A 21,335-nucleotide genomic window follows, 5' to 3' on the forward strand; every position below is an offset into this window, starting at 1 on the left:
TCTGAAGTGCTATAACTGCCTGGAAACAATAGACTCGAACACATGTAATCTCAAAGTGGAGTTTTGTGAAGACAGTGGGGACGTTTGCGTGACTACCACGCACAGAACGTTTGGTAAATGGAGAATACTAATTCACTTGACAGCTCATGAAATTGCTTTGTAGTTATTAAGTATTAGAGCTCATCAAAGGATGCCAGCCAGATGATTAATTTCATGTTAATTTTAAATATTATTGGTCAAGGTTCAAGTGTTGAAAATAGCTTGCTGCCTTTAACGCTGCAATTTTAAAGTCCTTCCTTCCTAAAAAAAAAAGAAAAAAAAAGGTTTTATTGCTTTGTTTTTAAATGCTTGTGTATTTTTCCTTTTTCTGTCAGGTGGCCCAGTTCAGTTATGCACCCCTGAAATTCAGTGCAGTTACCTTGAAGACAGTGGCTTCAATGTAGTGCACTGCTGCAAAACCGACTTGTGCAACAAAGTCTAACGGATACGATGGGGAAAAACGCGCATTTTCCATATCCAGGTACCCCCATCACTCTTGAGACATATTGATGCATTTTCATGGTTGCAATAATCCATATTTCTCTCTATGGCTCTATCAAATCACAGGTGCCACCAAAGGAAGAAAACCTTTGGTTGAAGCTTCCAATATATAACCGCTTTTTGCTTGAATCACAGTGCTCAAAAGTCATCTGTATGATATTTTGAGCTGTGAGCCAATAAAATCATTGAATCATTTCTGACTCGGACTTATTCAATTTACACGTGATGAAACTGTGATAAAAACTGTATTCAAACATTTTCAAACGAGACTTGAGAGTAGAACTGAATGGCACATGACCAGATGGAGCCAATCACAAGTGTCGGCTATAGGGGGAAGTGGGATAAAAAATAAATAAATTCATGTGAACTTTTGTGATTATTTTTCAAATTAAACTACAATTGTAAGTTTGGAAATTTGCAAAAGCAACTTTTCTTCCCGTAATGTAACGGACGACAATAGCATTCATTTTGTAATTAGATTATATAAAAATCATTACTTGTAATTACCGGTAGTTACTCGCCAACATTGGCTACAGAGTAGATTCCGGATATCGACTCTGAAATACTGCGTTTGTGTGCGTGCGGGGGGCCAGGGGGATAAACACTGCGACCATTGAATTATGATTGAACCACTTTTGTGTTTCTTTTCGCATCGGACACTGTCAGGGAAAAAAATTGTGCAATCATTTTGATTGAAATGCTACACATGCACACATGATTTCATGAAAGCAAAAAGGTGATTCTTCCTTTGCTGTCATTTAGGACTGGAAAAAAAAAACACTGAACTGTGAATACAATCAAAGATGTTCAGATTACATAATCCACCAAGAGAAAGCCGTGTCCTTGTAAAGTGTAAATATTGCGAATAATATTCATTCGAATGGTGTCAAAGGTGGAATGGTAAGGTCGTACCGCAGTTTATGTCAAGAAGCACTAACTGATGATATGCGGAACAAACTAATAATGAGTCACTGACGGCGTCGTGGTACACATGCCTGACTTTAGTACGGGGAGCGTGGGATCGATTCCCGCTCACTGATGGTGTCGATACCTGCCCTGCGACTGACTGGTGACCAGTTCAGGGTGGAGTCCGCTTTTCGCACGAAGCGAGCTACGACATACTCCAGCTTTCCTGTGACCCTTGTGAGGATAAGCAACTTGGATAATGGATGATGGAAACTCACAATGAAGGGTTGCATGTCCCAAGCAGACCAGGGGAAGGTCATCCATATAGTTTTAGGAGACTTGACTATTGTAATGCTCTTCTGACTGGCAGCTGACACTCATTCAGAATACTGAAGCTTGAGTTCGATTGGCCTCACAGTTCTGAGGTCCCGGGTTTGATCCCGGACTCGCCTGAGTGGAGTTTGCATGTTCTCCCCGTGCCTGCGTGGGTTTTCTCCGGCCACTCCTGTTTCCTCCCACATACCAAAAACATGCAACATTAATTGGACACTCTAAATTGCCCCTAGGTGTGATTGTGAGCGCGAGTGTTGTCTGTCTTGTGTCATGTGCTCTGCGCTTGGCTGGCAACCAGCTCAGGGTTACCCCGCCGTCCGCTTGATGACAGCTGGGATAGGCTCCAGCACTCTCGTGACCCTCGTTAGGATAAGCGGCTAAGAACATTGATTTTATGTATATATATGTGTGTGTGTGTGTGTGGTATATAAATGCAGTAGGGCTCTAAGATCTTCAGACTCAGATGAGCTTGTGTAGCTAAAATCAAACATGGTGAAGCAACATTTAGCCGTTATGCTACACGTTAGGGGTCGCCACAGCGTGTCATCTTTTTCCATCTTAGCCTGTCTTCTGGATCTTCCTCTCTAACCCCAACTGCCTCATGTCTTCCCTCACCACATCCATAAACCTTCTCTTTGGTCTTCCTCTCGCTCTTTTGCCTGGCATCTCCATCCTCAGCACCCTTCTACCAACATTCACACGCTCTCTTGTCTCTGAACATGTCCAAACCATCAAAGTCTGCTATCTTTAACCTTGTCTCCAAAACATCCAACTTTGGCTGTCCCTCTAATGAGCTCATTTCTAATCGTATCCAACCTGGTCACACCGAGCGAGAACCTCAACATCTTCATTTTTGCCACCTCCAGTTGTGCTTCCTGTTGTTTCTTCAGTGCCACCGTCTCCAATCCGTACATCATGGCCGGCCTCACCACTGTTTTGTAAACTTTGCCCTTCATCCTAGCGGAGACTCTTCTGTCACATAACACACCAGACACCTTTCGCCAGCTGTTCCAACCTGCTTGGACCCGTTTCTTCACTTCCTGACCACACTCTCCATTGCTCTGTATTGTTGACCCCAAGTATTTGAAGTCGTCCACCCTCGCTATCTCTTCTCCCTGTAGCCTCACTCTTCCCCCTCCACTTTTCTCATTCACGCACATATATTCTGTTTTACTTCGGCTCATCTTCATTCCTCTCCTTTCCAGTGCATGTCTCCATCTTTCCAATTGTTCCTCTGCATGCTCCCTGCTTTCACTGCATATGACAATATCATCTGCGAACATCATGGTCCAAGGGGATTCCAGTCTAACCTCATCTGTCAGCTTATCCATTACCACTCCAAACAGGAAGGGGCTCAGAGCTGATCCCTGATGCAGTCCCACCTCCACCTTAAATTCCTCTGTCACACCTAAGGCACACCTCACCATTGTTCTGCTGCCATCATACGTGTCCTGTACTATTTAACATACTTCTCTGCCACACCAGAGTTCCGCATCCAGTACCACAGTTCCTCTCTTGGTACTCTGTCATAGGCTTTCTCTAGATCCACAAAGACACAATGTAGCTCCTTCTGACCTTCTCTGTACTTTTCCACGAGCATCCTCAAGGCAAATAACGCATCTGTGGTACTCTTTCTAGGCATGAAACCATACTGTTGCTCGCAGATACTTACCTCTGTCCTGAGTCTAGCCTCCACTACTCTTTCCCATAACTTCATTGTGTGGCTCATCAACTTTATTCCTCTATAGTTCCCACAGCTCTGAACATCCCCTTTGTTCTTAAAAATGGGAACTAGAACACTTTTCCTCCATTCTTCAGGCATCTTTTCGCCCGCTAGTATTCTGTTGAATAAATTGGTCAAACACTCCACAGCCATCTCTCCAAATTGCTTCCATACCTCTACCGGTATGTCATCAGGACCAACTGCCTTTCCATTTTTCATCCTTTGTAGTGCCTTTCTGACTTCCCCCTTAGTAATCATTTCCACTTCCTGGTCCTTCACACTTGCCTCTTCAACTCTTCCTTCTCTCTCATTTTCTTCATTCATCAACTTCTCAAAGTATTCTTTCCATCAATTAACACATAACTGTATTTCCCAAAAATATTTTGGTGTACACTAAACATCTGTAGGCAAAATGTTTGAAATAATTTATTACAATTTACTTAGAATACAATTGGTTTATCTCAAGAAAAACAATACAGAATGTGTTAATTATGAGAGAACCAACTATTGTATCTATAAATAAGTTATTATATAAACTTTTTTTTTTATTCCAGGGCAGGGATTGACCTCCCGCCCCAATAAACGGTTGGATTTCAAGGGTGAAAAACTTCAATCCGTACCTCTCCTCACGTCTTCCGTTATTTTTCAAGGGGCATAAAATAGGTCTAGGTACACTTCTCAGTGAAGTGGGCAGCACCAAAGTTTTGCAGGCTTCTGCAAACTCATTGAAGGCGTTTTCCTTTTCTGTTTAACTGACTAAGAATCTTCATTTGGGTTTTTGGTAAAAATGTATTTGGATGAGCGATTGGATAAATACGATAAGTAAATACAAGTAACAATAAAGGAACGAGTGACAACCAAAAAGGTACACGGGAAAGATCCAGAAGCTTTGCGGTATCAATACAAATTTGCACGAATATGATTAATTGTACGAAATGGAAACTTTAGTGAGAGGTGTGGCCTCTAAAATGTAAACGTTTTCTTCTTCATAGAACTACACAATGAAGTGGCTGCTCTTGTTTTTAAGCTTTGTCCTGGTCTTCACAGCGGCTGAGGCTTCCATCACTCAAGTTTTAAGGGACGGCCAGACATTTGAGGTGGCTGGAACACGTATGATACATTTACAGGATTAATGCATTTGCATTGGGGCTTGAAGTCGGGCACGTGACTCAAAATGTTCTGGTTTTTTTTTTGTCCTTATTTGCCCTTTCTTTTTTCTCAGGTGAAGGTCTGATGTCACAACCCAAAAGACGTCATGTGGTACTAAACTGGAGGAGTGTCCAAGTGGGCAGGTTTGCGGGACTTTCTTTCACCCCAGATTTGGTAAATGTAGAATACTAATTCACACGGCAGTTTATGAAATTGCTTTGTAGTTGTTTTAAGTATTAGAGCTCATCCCCCTTTAAGATGGCAGCTAGATGGTTAATTTCACGTTCATTTTAAATATTACTGTGTTGATAATACAGTAGCTTGCTGCCTTTAACGATGAAGACAAAACCTTTTATTTTTCAAATTTGTTTTTCCTGATAAATTATGTATTTAGAAATGAAAAGATTTTCCCTGATGCCAGCATGATACTGGTGGGTTTTTTTTATTTTTAATCGTCACACTCAGAGGTCTATATTTGGTACATATATTACGATGCGGCGGCATGGTGGATCAGCTAGTAAAGCGTTGGCCTCACAGGTCTGAGATCCTGGGTTCAATCCCGGAGCCGCCTGTGTGGAGTTCGCATGTTCTCCCTGTGCCTGCCTCCCCCCACATCTCAAATACGTGCAACATTAATTAGACACTCTAAATTAAACATCAACGTCTTCAATTGAAATGGACTTTTTGACAATTTTCAGGTTTCCAAACTCATCACAGTATAGAATCTGCACTTATCAAAGTGCTAAATGATACAAGTTTGAATACTTGCTATGATCCAAAGCAAACATGCTGAAGCAGCATTTAGAATAAGGAATAAGTTGACAACTGAGGTTACATCTGCCCCAAGTGTGAATATTTTTAAATCCAGGTTACAACTTTTTTTTTCCTCCCTTCAAGATTTCAGAAACATTTCCACTTTAAAATATTTCTTGCAATGTATGCTGTTTTAACTTTTTAAAAAATGTTTTACTGCTTTGTCTCTAAATGCTTTTTAATCATGTAAAGCATTTTGCGTTACCTTGAGTATGAAATGCGTTATATAAATAAATTTGCTTTGTATTCTAATTGTGTTTGATTTCCACACGCTAACTGTGTAGCGCGGTTGGCGTGAATTACACTAGCGTACTTTTCCTTTTCCTGTCGGATCGTCCACTGCAGGGATGCATGACTCAAAATCAGTGCGATTGGTTGGAAACCAATCCTAACTATGCGGGACCCTGCTGCTCAACCAACTTGTGCAACAAAGTCTAACGGATGAGATGGGGAAAAACGCGCATTTTCCATATCCAGGTATCCCCAACACCCTTGAGACATATTGATGTGTTTTCATGGTTGCAATAATCCATATTTCTCCCTATGGCTCTATCAAACCACAGGTGCCACCAAAGGAAGAAAACCTTTGGTTGAAGCTTCCAATATATAACCGCTTTTTGCTTGAATCACAGTGCTCAAAAGTCATCTGTATGATATTTTGAGCTGTGAGCCAATAAAATCATTGAAACACTTCTGACTCGGATGTATTCAATTTACTTGTAATGAGACTGTGATAAAGACTGTATTCAAACATTTTCAAACGATGTGATTCCAATATCTCTGACCAGTGTTGCACAGTTTGAACTCCAAATAAGGTGACAGGGCACGTTGTATCAGACACAGTTGGAATCAGAAAACAGCCAAAGAAGTCGAGAAGCACCGCTTATAACTTTCTGACCGTAACGGTCTTCTTCTTTTGTAATCAAGAACTTCTGATTCATCCCAGGAAAATGTGATGCCTTGAGATATGAATTCATTTTGTTCCGTGGCAACACTCGTCACACAAATCATCTTTCCCCATTGAAATGGGAGGAAAGGTCATTCAACCATTCCAGCATCTGCCCCCAACTTTTTTTTTTTACATTTGCTATATCACTCATCCACATCATCACAGCACCACTCCACGACATTTGTATTTGCAAAAACTAAATCTCGGCACCCTGGAATTATCTTGTTTGTTGAAGACTGTTCATATTGAACAACTGGTTACAGTTTGCAGGCTGGCCTGGCAAGCACAACCTAACAACAAGGGATCGCAAAAAAACGCTTACTTTCATAACCGGTTTTAACCGACCAGCCGAAGCAAAAAAAACGATTAACCGGTTTTAAAACCAGTACCATTGTGGCTTTTACATAATTCACCCGCGGGACCTCGAGTTGGGGTGCGGGGTTCCGGATGGACTGTTTTTGTTGTTGCTCTTCCGGAGTGACGAGTTCACAGAGTTCCCCCCGTTATGCGAGTAGTGTTTTGATGTGTCCGACACTCCGCCTCCGCCTCCTTTTCTCCGGCGCTACACCATCGATCGTTTATTTACTCCGCGGTAATGGGGTAGTTTGTATACAATGGTGACAAACAAGCTTGTTGAGTGTGGCTTTCAACAACCCACTCGTGTTAGTTAAATTTTTGTTATTTTTTTGTAAAAATGTTTTAATGTTAACATTCTTTTTTCGGACTTTCAGAAAGGGCATGAAAGTATACCGAGCATTTCCTCGATGCCATGTTTGATGTTTCTTTGATTTACCTGAATGTTCTTTTGAGTCCAACTTTACTCTAACAGCGAAACTTGAAAAAAGTGGAAATGATGTTGAAGCCAGCTACGAAGTGCGATTCGGGCGAAGTCTGCTGACGTGGAACGTAGGTTGCACCCTCATCGACCTGGGCAGTTTCAGCGAGACGGCGACCGGGTAATGATCTTGGAAATCGGGAACGGGCCAACGAACCTGGGAGCAAGTTTGCGGGATTCCGTCCGCAGCGGGAGATCTTTGGTGGAGAGCCACACTCACTGTCCCATTCCGAGCTCTGGTGTGGCCCTTCTCTTGCGGTCCCTGCGGACTTGTAGGCGCTGCTCATGCGCAGCAGTGTCCTCCGAGCTGCTTCCCAGGTCCGTTTGCAGCGTCGCACCACGGCCAGGGCCAACGGGACCGCGGAGTCTGTGGCCGGTGGAGGAAACAGGGACGGAGGATAGCCATGCACGACATGGAGTGGAGCCATACCTGTTGAGGCGGACGGTAGAGAATTGTGGGCATACTCCACCCACTTGATGTGCTGGCTCCACGTGCTCTGGTCCCTGGATGCCAGACATCGAAGACCGGTCTCCAACTCCTGATTTATCCTCTCAGTCTGGCCATTAGACTCCGGGTGATGACCCGATGTCAGACTAGCTGAAGCGCCGATGAGGTTGCAGAACTCCTTCCAGAAACGGGCACTGAATTGCGGACCCCTGTCCGAAACGATGTCCTGGGGTAGGCCGTGGTAACGGACGACCTTGTCTAATACCAACTGGGCTGTTTGCTTGGCCGACGGGATCTTCGGAAGCGGCACGAAGTGGACCATCTTGGAGAAACGGTCCACTACGGACAGCACCACTGTGTTCCCTTGGGAAGGCGGCAGGCCGGTGACGAAGTCCAGCACGATGTGTGACCACGGACGAAAGGGGGTGGACAGGGGTCGCAACTCACCAACAGGCCGTAGGCGGGAAGTCTTATTGGCCGCACACACCGGGCAGGCGTTGACGAACTCCCTTACGTCCTTGCTGAGGTTGGGCCACCAGAACCTTTGCTCGACCACTGAACACGTCTTTGCCATACCCGGGTGGCAGACCGTCTTGTTGGTATTGGCCCAGTTGACGACGTCTCCCTGCAGAGATGGAATGACGAAAAGGCGGCCCGACGGACAATCCGCGGGCGGCGGGGTCTCTCCCAGGGCCTCCTTCACCCGAGACTCGACCGCCCAGGTGAAACCGGACACGAAGCACGCCTCTGGCAGGATAGTAGCGGCTTCTGAATCCGTGTGCCCTCCCTCGTGGATCCGCGAGAGTGCGTCCGGCTTGCCGTTCTTGGAGCCTGGGCGGAAGGACACCGTAAAGCGGAAGCGGGTGAAAAACAGGGCCCACCTGGCCTGGCGGGCGTTCAACCTCTTCGCAGGCTTCAGGTATTCAAGGTTCTTATGGTCCGTGAAAACAACGAACGGTACTTGCGAGCCCTCCAGCCAGTGCCGCCACTCCAACGCGCTCTTGACCGCCAGCAGTTCCCGATCTCCCACATCGTAGTTCCTCTCTGCCGGGGTCAGCTTCCTAGACAGGAACGCGCACTCCTCTGTGACAAGACTGCTCCGATTCCTGAATTAAATGCATCCACCTCCACCACAAACTGGTTATCTGGGTCCGGAACAATGAGAACGGGCGCAGCAGTGAAACTTGCCTTTAGCCTGCTGAAGGCCTCCTGGCAGGTCCCGGACCACGTGAAAGTGGTGTGGCGAGGTGAGCGCATGCAGAGGAGCGGCCACGGAACTGAAGTTCCTTATGAACTTCCTATAGAAATTGGCGAATCCCAAAACCCTCTGTACGTCCTTCCTGTTGGCGGGGGTAGGCCACCGCAGCGACCTTCCCGGGTTCCATCCGTATCTCTCCCTCAGCCAGGACAAAGCCCAGGAAGGAAACGGATGCCCGATGGAACTCACACTTGTCCATATTCACGTACAATTGGTGCTGCAGCAGACGCCGGAGCACTTCTCTGACTTGTCGAATGTGAGAGGTTAGGTCTCCCGAAAAGATGAGAATGTCATCCAGGTATACAAAGACAGATTTATTCAGAAACTCCCGAAGCACGTCGTTAATGAAGTTTTGAAAGACGGCCGGGGCGTTTGTCAGTCTAAAAGGCATCACAAGATACTCATAGTGCCCTGTGAGGGTGTTGAACGCTGTCTTCCACTCATCCCCTTCCCGAATCCGCACCAGATGGTAAGCGCTGCGCAAGTCGAGCATGGTGAAGATCCGGGCTCCCTGAAGGAGTTCGAATGCTGTAGCGATCAGCGGCAAAAGGTACCTGTTCTTGAGTGTGATGTCGTTCAGTTCTCGGTAGTCGACGCAGGGCCGCAGCGTGGAGTCCTTCTTCTTGACAAAAAAAACCCCTGCACCGGCTGGTGAGGATGAGGGGCGAATGAGTCCGGCTGCCAGTGAGTCCTCGATGTAGTCTCTCATGGCTTGATGCTCTGGTCCTGTTAACGAGAACAGTTTCCCTCTGGGAGGAGAGGTGCCTGGCAGGAGTTCAATCACGCAGTCGTATGACCGATGTGGCAGCAGAGACTTTGCCTTATATTCAAAGAAGACCTCCCGGAGGTCATGGTAGCAGGAGGGCACCGCGGTCAGCTCCGAGGCGGTACTAGGTTCTGTTAGCCGAACCGGCGCGACTTGAATATCCTTGTTTTCCTGGACAGCGAAACAGTGACTGAGACAGTCCTCTCCCCAAGTCTTGATGTGACCCGTGGCCCAATCTATGTGCGGGTTATGTTCTTTGAGCCACGGGCTGCCCAGGATGATGTCGCTACTACGTGCGTTGAAGACATGAAAGCTAATACGCTCCGAGTGAGCGTCCGGAAAGCTCATACGTAACGTCTGAGTGCGATGTGTAACCCGACAAAGGAACTTGCCATTGACGGCATAGGCGTGACGAAGCCATTGCGTGGGGAAAGTTGCTGCCCCCAGCTCCTCGACCACCCGGGGATTTATCAGGTTTGCGTCCGACCCGGAATCTATGAAAGCCGTCACAGTGCATGAACGGGAGTCCGTTCCCAAGGTGAGGTGAAGAAGGGACCTCCCTGACCCCGCCGCGGTATACCGCACACTCACCGGAGTAGAGATCCTGATGTCAGAGTGCTCTGGTCGAATCGGGCAGCGGGCGATCAAGTGTCCCAAACGCCCGCAGTAAAAACAACGACCCTCCCGTCGCCGGCGCAGACGCTCCTCCACTGGCCCGTCGAGACCCTCCACCTGAATGGGTTCAGCAGTGGACGACCGGGCGGCAGCCGGACTGGACCCCTCCCTCTCTCCCTCAGTCATCACGGCGAGTTGATCCTCGATTACTAGTCGCTGGTCAACCTTGAGGGCCAACTCGATGAGTGCGTCCAGCGAGGGAGGAAGATCTACAGCGATGAGGAGACCCCGGATTTGGGAGGAAAGCCCCTGGAAAAAGGCGTCGTGCAGGGCGTCCTCGTTCCATCGACTCTCGGCGGCGCAGATCCGGAACTCAATGGCGTAGTCGGACACTCGGCGATGTCCTTGACGAATTGTCATGAGCGAGGACGCCGCCTGGCGTTCCGGAGCCACGTACTGGAAAACCTGGGTGAGCGCACAGACGAACCTCGTCCATGAAGGGCAGATCTCCGAGTTACGACTCCACTCGGCAGTGGCCCACGCCTCCGCCCTCCCCGTCATGTGGGAGATGACGAAGGCGATACGGAAGCGGTCCGTGGGAAAAGCGGCCGCTTGCAGTTCAAAATGGAGCTTGCACAGAACGAGGAAAGGCTTGACGTTCCCCGAGTCGCCTGAGAATCGCTCCGGTCGAGAGAGCGGGATAACGCTGCTAAAGGGGAGCTCCGTGGAGAACGGTGCGGGCGGAAACGGTGGTACCGGTGGAGTGGCCACCGGTGGCGTGGCAACCACGCTAGCCTGGGAGGTTAACCACGGCTCCAGCCGGGTGCAGATCTCATGGAGCCTCTTGTTGGTTACCTGGAGAGCAGCCTCTTGCTCGACCAGGCGTTTGCCCTGAACTTGCAGCGCACGGCGGATGGCTTCGGAGTCGGCTGGGTCCATGTTTTCGCTAGATCGTTCTCTCACGAACGGGGCACGAGGGCAGACCCAAATGCACGACTCCAGAGACACGCAGACGGTGCAGAGGAAACCTTTATTCAGTCCAAGGTCAGTGTTCAGGTAAGCAGCCCAAACCAGGCAGAAGTTATAGTACGGCAGGCTTACGAGGGTGGTCAGTGGACAGGCGTGGGTCGGTACACGGAGAGCAGAAGTCAGGAAAACAGGAGTGCGGGAACGAGGCATCAAGGACAACGATCTAGCGAAGGACAAGTCGTCCCCCAAGTCCTATACATACTGGGCGTCATCAACTGTAACACGGTGCAGGTGTGCTCTGACTAATTGGCTGGCCAAGCCCAGCCTGGACAGGAAGCCAGGAGCATGACAGGGTGATTCATTTACCAAAGCCTAAAACACAGTTCAGGAAATGTCTACGGTGGATTAAGGCTCGCAGAAGAGCGCACGTACAACTAAGTGTGGACAATATCAACAAACACAAGGGTGTATGTTCAAAGATAAGTGAGGGAGAATTATCTTCTCTGAGTTTGATTGAATAATTATCAGTGCTTTCTACATTGAAGGAGAACAACTTTCACTTTGTTAGTGTAACACTGACCTGCTGAAAGAAGTGTGTAATGTTTTATGCCCAAGAGTCAGGTTCGGGATACGTAAATGCACCATGTCATGCAAGAGAAATGTCTATTTGGATCGCATCGGACTTTTTAGACAGGGCACTAGGGTCCATTGCGAGCCAAGTCAAATGAAGACACCCACTCACTTATAAAGACTACAATGACATTACTCGTGATCTTTCCAAGTAAAAAGTACTCGCCCTGCTTTACGTGCATAGTGCGAGTCCACTATTTTATCCTGTTGGATTTCAATATGATGTTTGGGAGGCGTCAAACTTTTCTGCATCAATCACCAACGTTTCACTGTCACTCTGACATTGACAATATTGTCCAAAATCTTCATTCCGTGTACATATCCTTGCGTGAAATAGTTGAGACCTCTCTGAAGGACTCTCTTGGACAAGTCTGACGCATTTGGCAAAAAACAATATTATCTGGAATACGCGGATAGAGAATACAGTTCAAACCTGTTATGTTCAGTCGCCATTTTGGAAGATTATGGGGCATGACAACTGTTGCTAGCGAGGGCAGAGCTGAAGATCGCCAATCGGAAAGGTCCGTTGTCACCAACCCTGCAGAGGTATAAATTGTGAGATGCTCCCTCCCAAAAAACAACCTTCAAGGTGAAATGTCTTCCACAAACAAGAAAAGTCCTGTTGAGTCAATTCAACCGGTGCCCATCTTTCGGAACCTTCAGCTCCCTCCCACATTCCAAAAATATGCATGTTCAGGTCTTTGAAGACGCTAAAGAAAGGGCGGCCATACACCATATTTGCAATTAAATTCAAATTGGGATCAAATGGAATCCGACTATAGATTATGTTTAATGAAACGGAAAAACAAATTCCACTCACTTGGATTCGATTGTGATGTTGCCCCACGACGTCTTCTGCAGCGGGCGCGCCTCCTCTCGATGTTCACATGTTGAATGGCTCGGTAGGGACGCAGCGAGACCAATCCAAAGCCTCACCTGAGGAAAGAAGGCGCAACTGAAAAGGTGCAGAAAAGGTGTTCGTCAAAAACAAACAAAAAAGTTGTATTCCTTAAAGCTAATGTATAAAGTATGTAATATTATTGTAAGCCAAAGTAAAACATGCAGTTTGACCATTATCACTGACTATAGGGGTAAAAAAAAAAAAAAAGTACTTTAATATTACCTAAATACTGTGTACTGTTTATTTAGCACATAAATGTTTAAAAACAAACAGCTCTGAATGATTAAGTTTAATTGAATTGGACATCAATTTCAATCCAACTTTAGAATAACACACAAGAAAGCAAAGTTTGAAAATCACTGATCCAGCCCGACTAAAAATTTAAAGAAATACCAATGTACTGCTTGGCATTTACTGGAAAACTAATGTTTCATTCTTTTTGGCTTCAGAAAATCTTGCACGAGTGTGCAAAAATAGTGCAAGATGAAAAAAATGCAGCCGGTTCAGAGGATTAGAGTTGAAGCAGACACCTCCCGTACTGTTCCACCAGGGGGACACACCTCACCGATAAATTATTATTTTGATTCATGAAAGGAAAGGATTTATTTTTTTACTGCGGGTGGAATACAAACAGCTCAAAGTGATTATTAAAAAGGATGTTTTTAATTAGTTCCTTACAAATAACCTGTGTAAACAGATTGGATCATTTAACACAAGCTGCAAGTACTGTACAAGATTTCCCACCAGCCCTCAAACACACATTATACACCAAATTAAAATAATTTCAGACTTGTGCCAAGGTGTCAACGTTAAGCATGCTGGGAGTGACGTGGGTGCCTGTGGTTCAGTAGGTAGGGAAGGTCAAGCAGTGACCGAAGGGTCAATGGTTCGGATACCGGCTACGACGGTCCACACGTGGAAGTGTCATTGGCCAAGACACTGAACCCTAGTTTGATCCCAGCGGGCCTGGCACCGCTTCGTACGGCAGAAGTCACCCATTGGTGCGGGTGAATGTGAGGCTTTGGAAAGCACTGCAATGGTGTAGCTCAGGTTCCATATAAGTACAGTCAATTTACATGGATGCCGCGTAGCTCTTAAACTGACACCTTTGTCAATTCAATGTCATGTAGAATTAGCATTAAACTAGTTTTATGACTTTGGGGATGGGGACGAAAGAGCTTCAGGAGACAACAGATTCAAATAAATCCTGAATTAACCTCAGAACAAAATATGCAGTCCGCAAACAGCGTGAAAACGCGCTGCATTTGAGATCAGAGCTAACCTAAGATTTAAGACAAACTCTCTTTCCTCTTTCTGATCTGCACCTTGAATGCCATCAATAACATCTCCCCGCCATATCTTGCTGACACACAAAACGATATGGATATGAACGGTACAAACCTTGAAGATCACGGTTCAAATCGGATTAAGGCTACTCTTCCTCACTGTCACGTGACAAATGGTGTCAGAAGTGGGGCTCATCGATAGACTAGTTCTTGTTTTGATCAGTAAAAGTTTCTTTACCAAGTAGACTCACGTTAAATTCAGATTAAAACCCTCTTCAGAATTACAGTATGTGACCAATGGTGTCAGAAGTGGGATTGTTACGTGCTGGTTTCCTATTTAGGAGGATCTTTGAGGTATGTGAACCCTCAGTGTTTGTCCCCTGAGATGGGTGAGGCCGTTGGATGACAACTTGAGTGCAAATCTCAATAATTATCTGGACTGATGACAAAGAGATATTTGATAAAATGCTGGAGGACAGAGGGCGGCCACATCTTTCAGGTGACGTCACAATTGGAAAGCAGTCAGTGGTTGTGTAAACACGAAGAGTTAATAAAAGATGCGAAAAGTGACCGATAACTATCGTTGAAGGACATAAACTGAAACATTTGAGTTCAGAAGGTATGTGGATATATTTTCATGAGTGTTGCTTGATTGATTGAATTGATTGAAGCTTGAAGATTCTTTACAGGTATATTGCTGCAGAAAATATATAAAGGTAACGTTAAACACGGATAAATAAACAAATGTCTGTGACAGCCTACTTGTGTTGGTTGACCAGCGCAATGAAGTTGGGGCTCTTGGCTTTGAGCATTTTCCTGCTCCTGACAGCCGGTGAGTGCGCATCTCTCATTGGACACCACAAGAGCGCGTCCGTTTTTCAACTCCCTCAACCACCCACCCCAACTTGACAACTTGAAAATTATCGAGTCGTCCATCAATATATCCATCCTGTCCATGTCAGACACCTCTCGATGTGGACCAGCGGCTCGACTCTGAGCTTCTCCCAGATAACCTGATTTGTAAAATTACTACATTTCATCTTTTAAAGCCTTTGTTTAAAAAGATTTATTTCTGTGAAAGCTTTTATTGAATTCTGATGTGAGGTACAATTTAATTTTTTTGAATTTATTAAAATGTCCTATATTTCAGCACTATTAGTGTCCAAACCGTGCATAACATTACAGTGAATTACAATAAGATTAAATATAACTTTTAGGGAGAAAAAAAGTATTTTTTGTGAAATTGCATAAAATTAATGACATTTTTTTTTTTTAGTAACCCAAGTAACCCCCTCCCCCAAAAATGAGAACTGTCCCACATATTGATTATAAGATCAAAAAATGGGGGGAAATGGGAAAAAAATGGAACAAAATACTGAAACGTGAATCTGCGGGTGGTGAACTGCAAAAATTTGTGGTTACTGTATAGTCATGTGGATCTTCTTGATAGTGGTACTTGAAGAGCAAAGTATTATTTTTCAAGGTGATACTTTCTGAAACTAAGAGGAAAAACTGCTCTATGGCCCTTTCTCATAAAATCTATTTTTATCTTGTTGAATGTTCATTTTGATAAATGCAAAACCAATACTTTTGATTGAAAATACAATGAGATATACAAATACATTTGCTGTAATTTTTTAAGTTGGCTCAACAGAATTATTTTTTTCGGGTGGATGACGTCCATCCTATTTTTGTTGTTGTTGTTCTTCAGGCACAGGTACTGAACACCGTGCCAATCTCAAAGGGCTCCAGACGGTCATCGCAAATGGCCCAAACCACAACCTGAAGCATCTTGGCCTCGCCAATTGCCCTGATGTCCAACGGTATTCAACAAAAATTTCAGAAATTTAAACAATTCTTGACGAAAGGTCTGAAAGATCATACTCGTATATTACTGTGATATGTATTTAATTTGTTGTATCTACATCTGCTTGTTATCAATACATCATATGAAATTAGTTCTATACAAATTACAAAAAATGTTGGTATTGATTAATGTCACAAAACAATTACGGAAGACTGATGGTACGCACAGTTGTGTTCATATGTTCTGGCTGAATTTGTGACATCCATCCATTTTTTGTGATCCTTCTTTTTTTGGTCATTGGTGTAGCCCACCGAGGCCACGTCGGGACCACACTGGACCTCGAAATCCTGGCCACCACCATGGTTGAAGGCGCATGCCTCAGCCACAAAAAGCAGTAGCACCGGTGAGTAATATTCTTTCATGAGCAGTCTTCTTCTTCTTTTCCTTTCGGCTTGTCCGTTAGGGGTCGCCACAGCGTGTCATCTTTTTCCATCTTAGCCTATCTCGTGCATCTTCCTCTCTAACCCCAACTGGCCTCATGTCTTCCCTCAACACATTCATAAACCTTCTCTTTGGTCTTCCTCTCACCCTTTTGCCTAGCAGCTCCATCCTCAGCACCCTTCTTCCTATGTACTCACTCTCTCGCCTCTGAACATGTCCAAACCATCGAAGTCTGCTCTCTCGAATCTTGTCTCCAAAACATCCAACTTTAGCGGTCCCTCTAATGAGCTCATTTCTAATCCTATCCAACCTGCTCACTCCGAGCGAGAACCTCAACATCTTCATTTCTGCTACTTGGGAAGAATGGATAGCAAATGGCAAGTACTCCATATCATTGTTTAGTGTCCACATGCTATGAGCAATATGTAGCTATATTTTATGTATTTGTTAATTATATGCTCACTCACTCATTGAGCGTAAATATACAACTGGAGCTGTAAAGTGTTGGCCCGATTGTGTGGAGTTTGCATGTTCTCCCCGTGCGTGCGTGAGTTTTCTCTGGGCACTCTGGTTTCCTGCCACTTTCCAAAAACATGCAATATTAATTGGACACTCTAAATTGCCCCTAGGTGTAATTGTGACTGCGGCTGTTTTTCTCAATGTGCCCTGCGATTGGCTGGCAACCAGTTCAGGGTGTAACCCGCCTCCTGCCCGTTGACAGCTGGGATCGGCTTTCTGAAATCTAAATTTGTTTTGGTGTGTCTTGTGATCGGGCACTTGTAAAGATCGTGTTTTTAAGCTCGCACAGTACAAATGGTTTGCCTTGTGTCTGTAAAATGGATGAATGGATGGATGGATGGATGGATGGATGCACTGTGTATGCAAGATACAAATATACAATTGAATAATGACATTTAAATGATAATCCGGATGAAATTTAATACTACATATTTGGAGTAATTAAATATAAGCATTTTCTTTAGGTTTTATCACACAAAAGGCACCGATTGGCTGGAATGGAAAATTGTACTCTTTCAAGGCAATGTCACCAGATTGGGTTAACCAGAACCTGAGGTGAAAAGTGCCGTAGTTTTGTCTGAGACTTTGGAAAAAAAGAGCTTGGGGACACAACAGATATATTTACACAAGGGACACAGATAATCCCTGAATTTCAAGACCAAAGCTTCAGAAAGAAGAAACAGAGCTGAATTCTAGAATTTTTAATTGCACATGATTTCTGATGTTACGCATCTGAAAACAAAGTGAAGCAGCTGTCAGAAAACATCTCTCCAGTTTCCTCAGTTCTGCATGTCTTGAGAATCAGGACATACTGTTCTGCATGTGTATTGTCTCCTGAAGTCCCCCCCCCCCTACCTAGTTCTTTACAGAACAGTAAATAATATGTAACATCTACCCAGTGGCATGTTGAAAGTCTGAAATTATTTCACTTTCTCCAAAAGGCACCCCAAAGGGCAGGATTGTATCGAGGGAGATCAAGTATCAAGATGTATCAAGAGAAACAAGACAATTAAGGAAAATAAAGTTAAATAAATAAGTAAATGGAAGACATTCAAGTGAATATTTGGAATATTTTTTTTTTTTTTTTGGTGCTGCTGTTAAAAATGTATGGATTCTGACATACTATAATGTGTATCCAGAGTTTGTGCAGGTTTAGGAACTCTCATTCACTAAATGACCACTATATTTCACGTATTATATCCTCACTCACTCATTGAGCATAGATATAAAATTATATACAATATATAGTGTACTGTTTCTCACATATACATTTAATAAGCATTTGATCCAGTTTCATGAGGGCCGGACTTTAATCTTCGAACTCCATATGATGGTAATGAGTGGATAAACTGTGCATAATTCGAGACGATAGAGGCTTTGCTAAATTACGTGACCATTAGCATTAGAGCGCAACAATGACCATTTCAGATTTTGAAAAAAAAAAAAAAAATCACTACTATTTAGCTAATTTGGACATCATGTTATACTATATGTACATTATACAGCGGATATTGTCTTTAAAATTACTTACAGACACCCCCCCCCCCCCCTTTTCGGCAATGCTTTTCACAGCTTAAGCAGTGCATCCGTCCGCATCAAACGTCCGTGCAGCGAAATTATGCTTTGATTGATTGTTAACATTTTCGGAGCAAGTGACAAAAAGTTGAAAACGTCTTCAGCTTTTGTGCAGCGGAAACAGATATGACACTGAATGTTCTCCTCCCGCAAATATGGGGTGACACTGGAAAACAGCGCTCCCGCTTTTCGCATGTCTTATTTTGAAACTGTAATGAATTATTTCACTTTGGATTTTCTCAACCATCTCTCACTGTTGCACTTTTCGGCACGATTCATTTTCCACATAAAAGACAAACCACTTGTACCGTGCGACCTTAAAAACACGATCTGTACAAGTGCCCGATCACAAGACACACCAAAACAAATCTATATTTCAGAAATGTGAATGTCACAATTTTTATTATTCATTCATGTATTCAAATATTATTTTTTCTCGTTAAAACATTATTTTATTCTCTGATTTAAAACACAATCTTTGAAAAGGGGATTGAATTCTGAGACGCTGAAACCTTAATTCTGTTGTGAAACTTTATTCTGAAACCCGAAGTCCACTTTTTTTGTCATTGAAATAGGGATTAAATGGAATCCAATTCTTCATTCTGATTTATGAAATCCATCCATTCATCCATTTTCTTAGCCGCTTATGCTCACAAGCGTCGCATGAGTGGTGGAGCCCATCCCAGCTGTCAACGGGCAGGAGGCGGGGTACACCCTGAACTGGTCGCCAGCCAATCGCAGGGCACATAGAGACAAACAGCCGTACTGACAATCACACCTGGGGGCAATTTAGAGTGTCCAACTAATGTCGTTGTTAATGTTTTTGGGATGTGGGAGGGAACCAGAGTGCCCGGAGAAAACCTAACCAGGCACCGGGGAGAACATGCAAACTCCACACAAGCGGTGCCGGGTGTGATCTTTCGGGTGTTCACACGTTGAATGGGCCAGTAGAGGGACGCAGCGCTAGTGATCCAAAGCCTCACCTGAGGAAAGAAAGCGAAACAGGAAAAAATGTAGGAAAGGTCATGCAGTACTGGTAGTTGTTCTCCTTACCCACACTTCCAAGGGGCAACACGCTAAATTCGAGCTCCGGGCCATGAGTAATTAGTAATTATTCATTGCTGAATTAACCAGTAAGGCATAATAACAAGTCTAGTTATTAAATGAAGAAACACTTTGGCTAGACAGGGGTTGAGCATTCTAAGTGATAAAGCACTAAGTGGCGAACTGAATATAAGACAGTGGTTCTCAAATATTTAGCAAAAAATGTAAATTAGTTGGGGTCACCAATCCAGAAAAATGGTGAGTGTGGTAACCATGGGAAGAAACGGAAAAGCTGGCGGAAGGTGCCTGGTGTTCTATGCGACAGAAGAGTCTCTGGTCGGATGAAGGGCAAAGTTTATAAAACAGTGGTGAAGCCGGCCATGGTGTACAGATTAGAGACGGTGGCACTGAAGAGACAACAGGAAGCAGAGCTGGAGGTGGCAGAAATGAAGATGTTGAGGTTCTTGCTCGGAGTCAGCAGGTTGCATAGGATTAGAAATTAGTTGATTAGAGGGACAGGACAAGGTTCGAGAGAGCAGACTTTGATGGTTTGGGCATGTCCAGAGGCGAGAGAGTATACTCATATTGGTTGAAGTGAGGTGAGAGAGTGAGTATATTGGTAGAAGGGTGCTGAGGATGGATCTGCCAGGCAAAAGAGCGAGAGGAAGACCAAAGAAAAGGTTGATGGAAGTTGTGAGGGAAGACATGGAGACTGTGGCTGTATTACTAATAGGTACAGCAACAGAAGGAACAGTGGTGTAACTGGTTAGAGGGTTGGCCTCACTATGTAAAAAATGTGCAATAGCTTTAATGTAAAACCATAAACAAAATCATGAAATAAATCAAAACACTTTTTCTAGTACATCATGTTTGGTACGTCATGTCCAATGAGAGTCAGACGGTACACTCTCCGGTTTTGAGGAGCAGAATAACCTTGAAAACCAAGAGCACCCACTTCATTGTGTTATTCAACACGAGCAGCCTGTGACAGACAACTTCTGTTTTACAGAATGTTTCAGTAAGCAAGTGAATAAATAAATATTCATGACAACATGAACAGAAAAGGTCCCTCTACATACCTTGTTGACTTGGCGGTTGTGATTTGTGCCGTTCAATATCATCATTTGGTTTTCTGTCACTTTTATTTTTATTTTTATGATTATATAAGATGTTATTGACACATCATGTTGACATAATTCATCGACTGCCTTCCAATTGTGAAGATGCCACTTGAAAGATGATGCCCCCCTGTCCTCCGGCAACTTATCAAGTGTGTATTTGTTATTCATCCAGATAATTATAATTTGTGATGTTTACACTTCAAAAGTTGATGTTAGATGGTGTTTATGCCGGATTCAAAGATCCAACTGCCACAGCCATCTCCAGGGCTCCAACAGTAAAAGTTCACGTATTCCTAGGATCATTCCAGCTTTACAGTGACTTCTAACACCGCTTGTCACAAAACTGAGAAGCAGTACCCTCAACCTGGATTTGAAGCAAAAACTTCTGGATTCAGAAACCTTTCATCGATGAAAACAAGATGCAGACCGCAGCACACAAATTCTCTTAGAGAAACCGATGAGAGATACCCCCAACCATAATTTTAACCCTGGTCTATTGGGTGAAGAAACTTTGCACTGATCAAATGAGAACCAGGCCAAACATGGACCCATTTTTGTCATTATTGTCATACAAAACTAAAGAGTATCACACTTTCCTTAAGTTTGAATCGAGATCTGAGTTAAGGAACTCCACTGATCCAAATAAGAGCCAGACAGTGGCCACTTGGCACTTCCGACACAAGATCCATTGGTCATCGGTTCCAATG

Source organism: Syngnathoides biaculeatus, chromosome 13 (assembly GCF_019802595.1).
Source record: "Syngnathoides biaculeatus isolate LvHL_M chromosome 13, ASM1980259v1, whole genome shotgun sequence".
In the NCBI taxonomy this organism is placed as follows: Eukaryota; Metazoa; Chordata; class Actinopteri; order Syngnathiformes; family Syngnathidae; genus Syngnathoides; species Syngnathoides biaculeatus.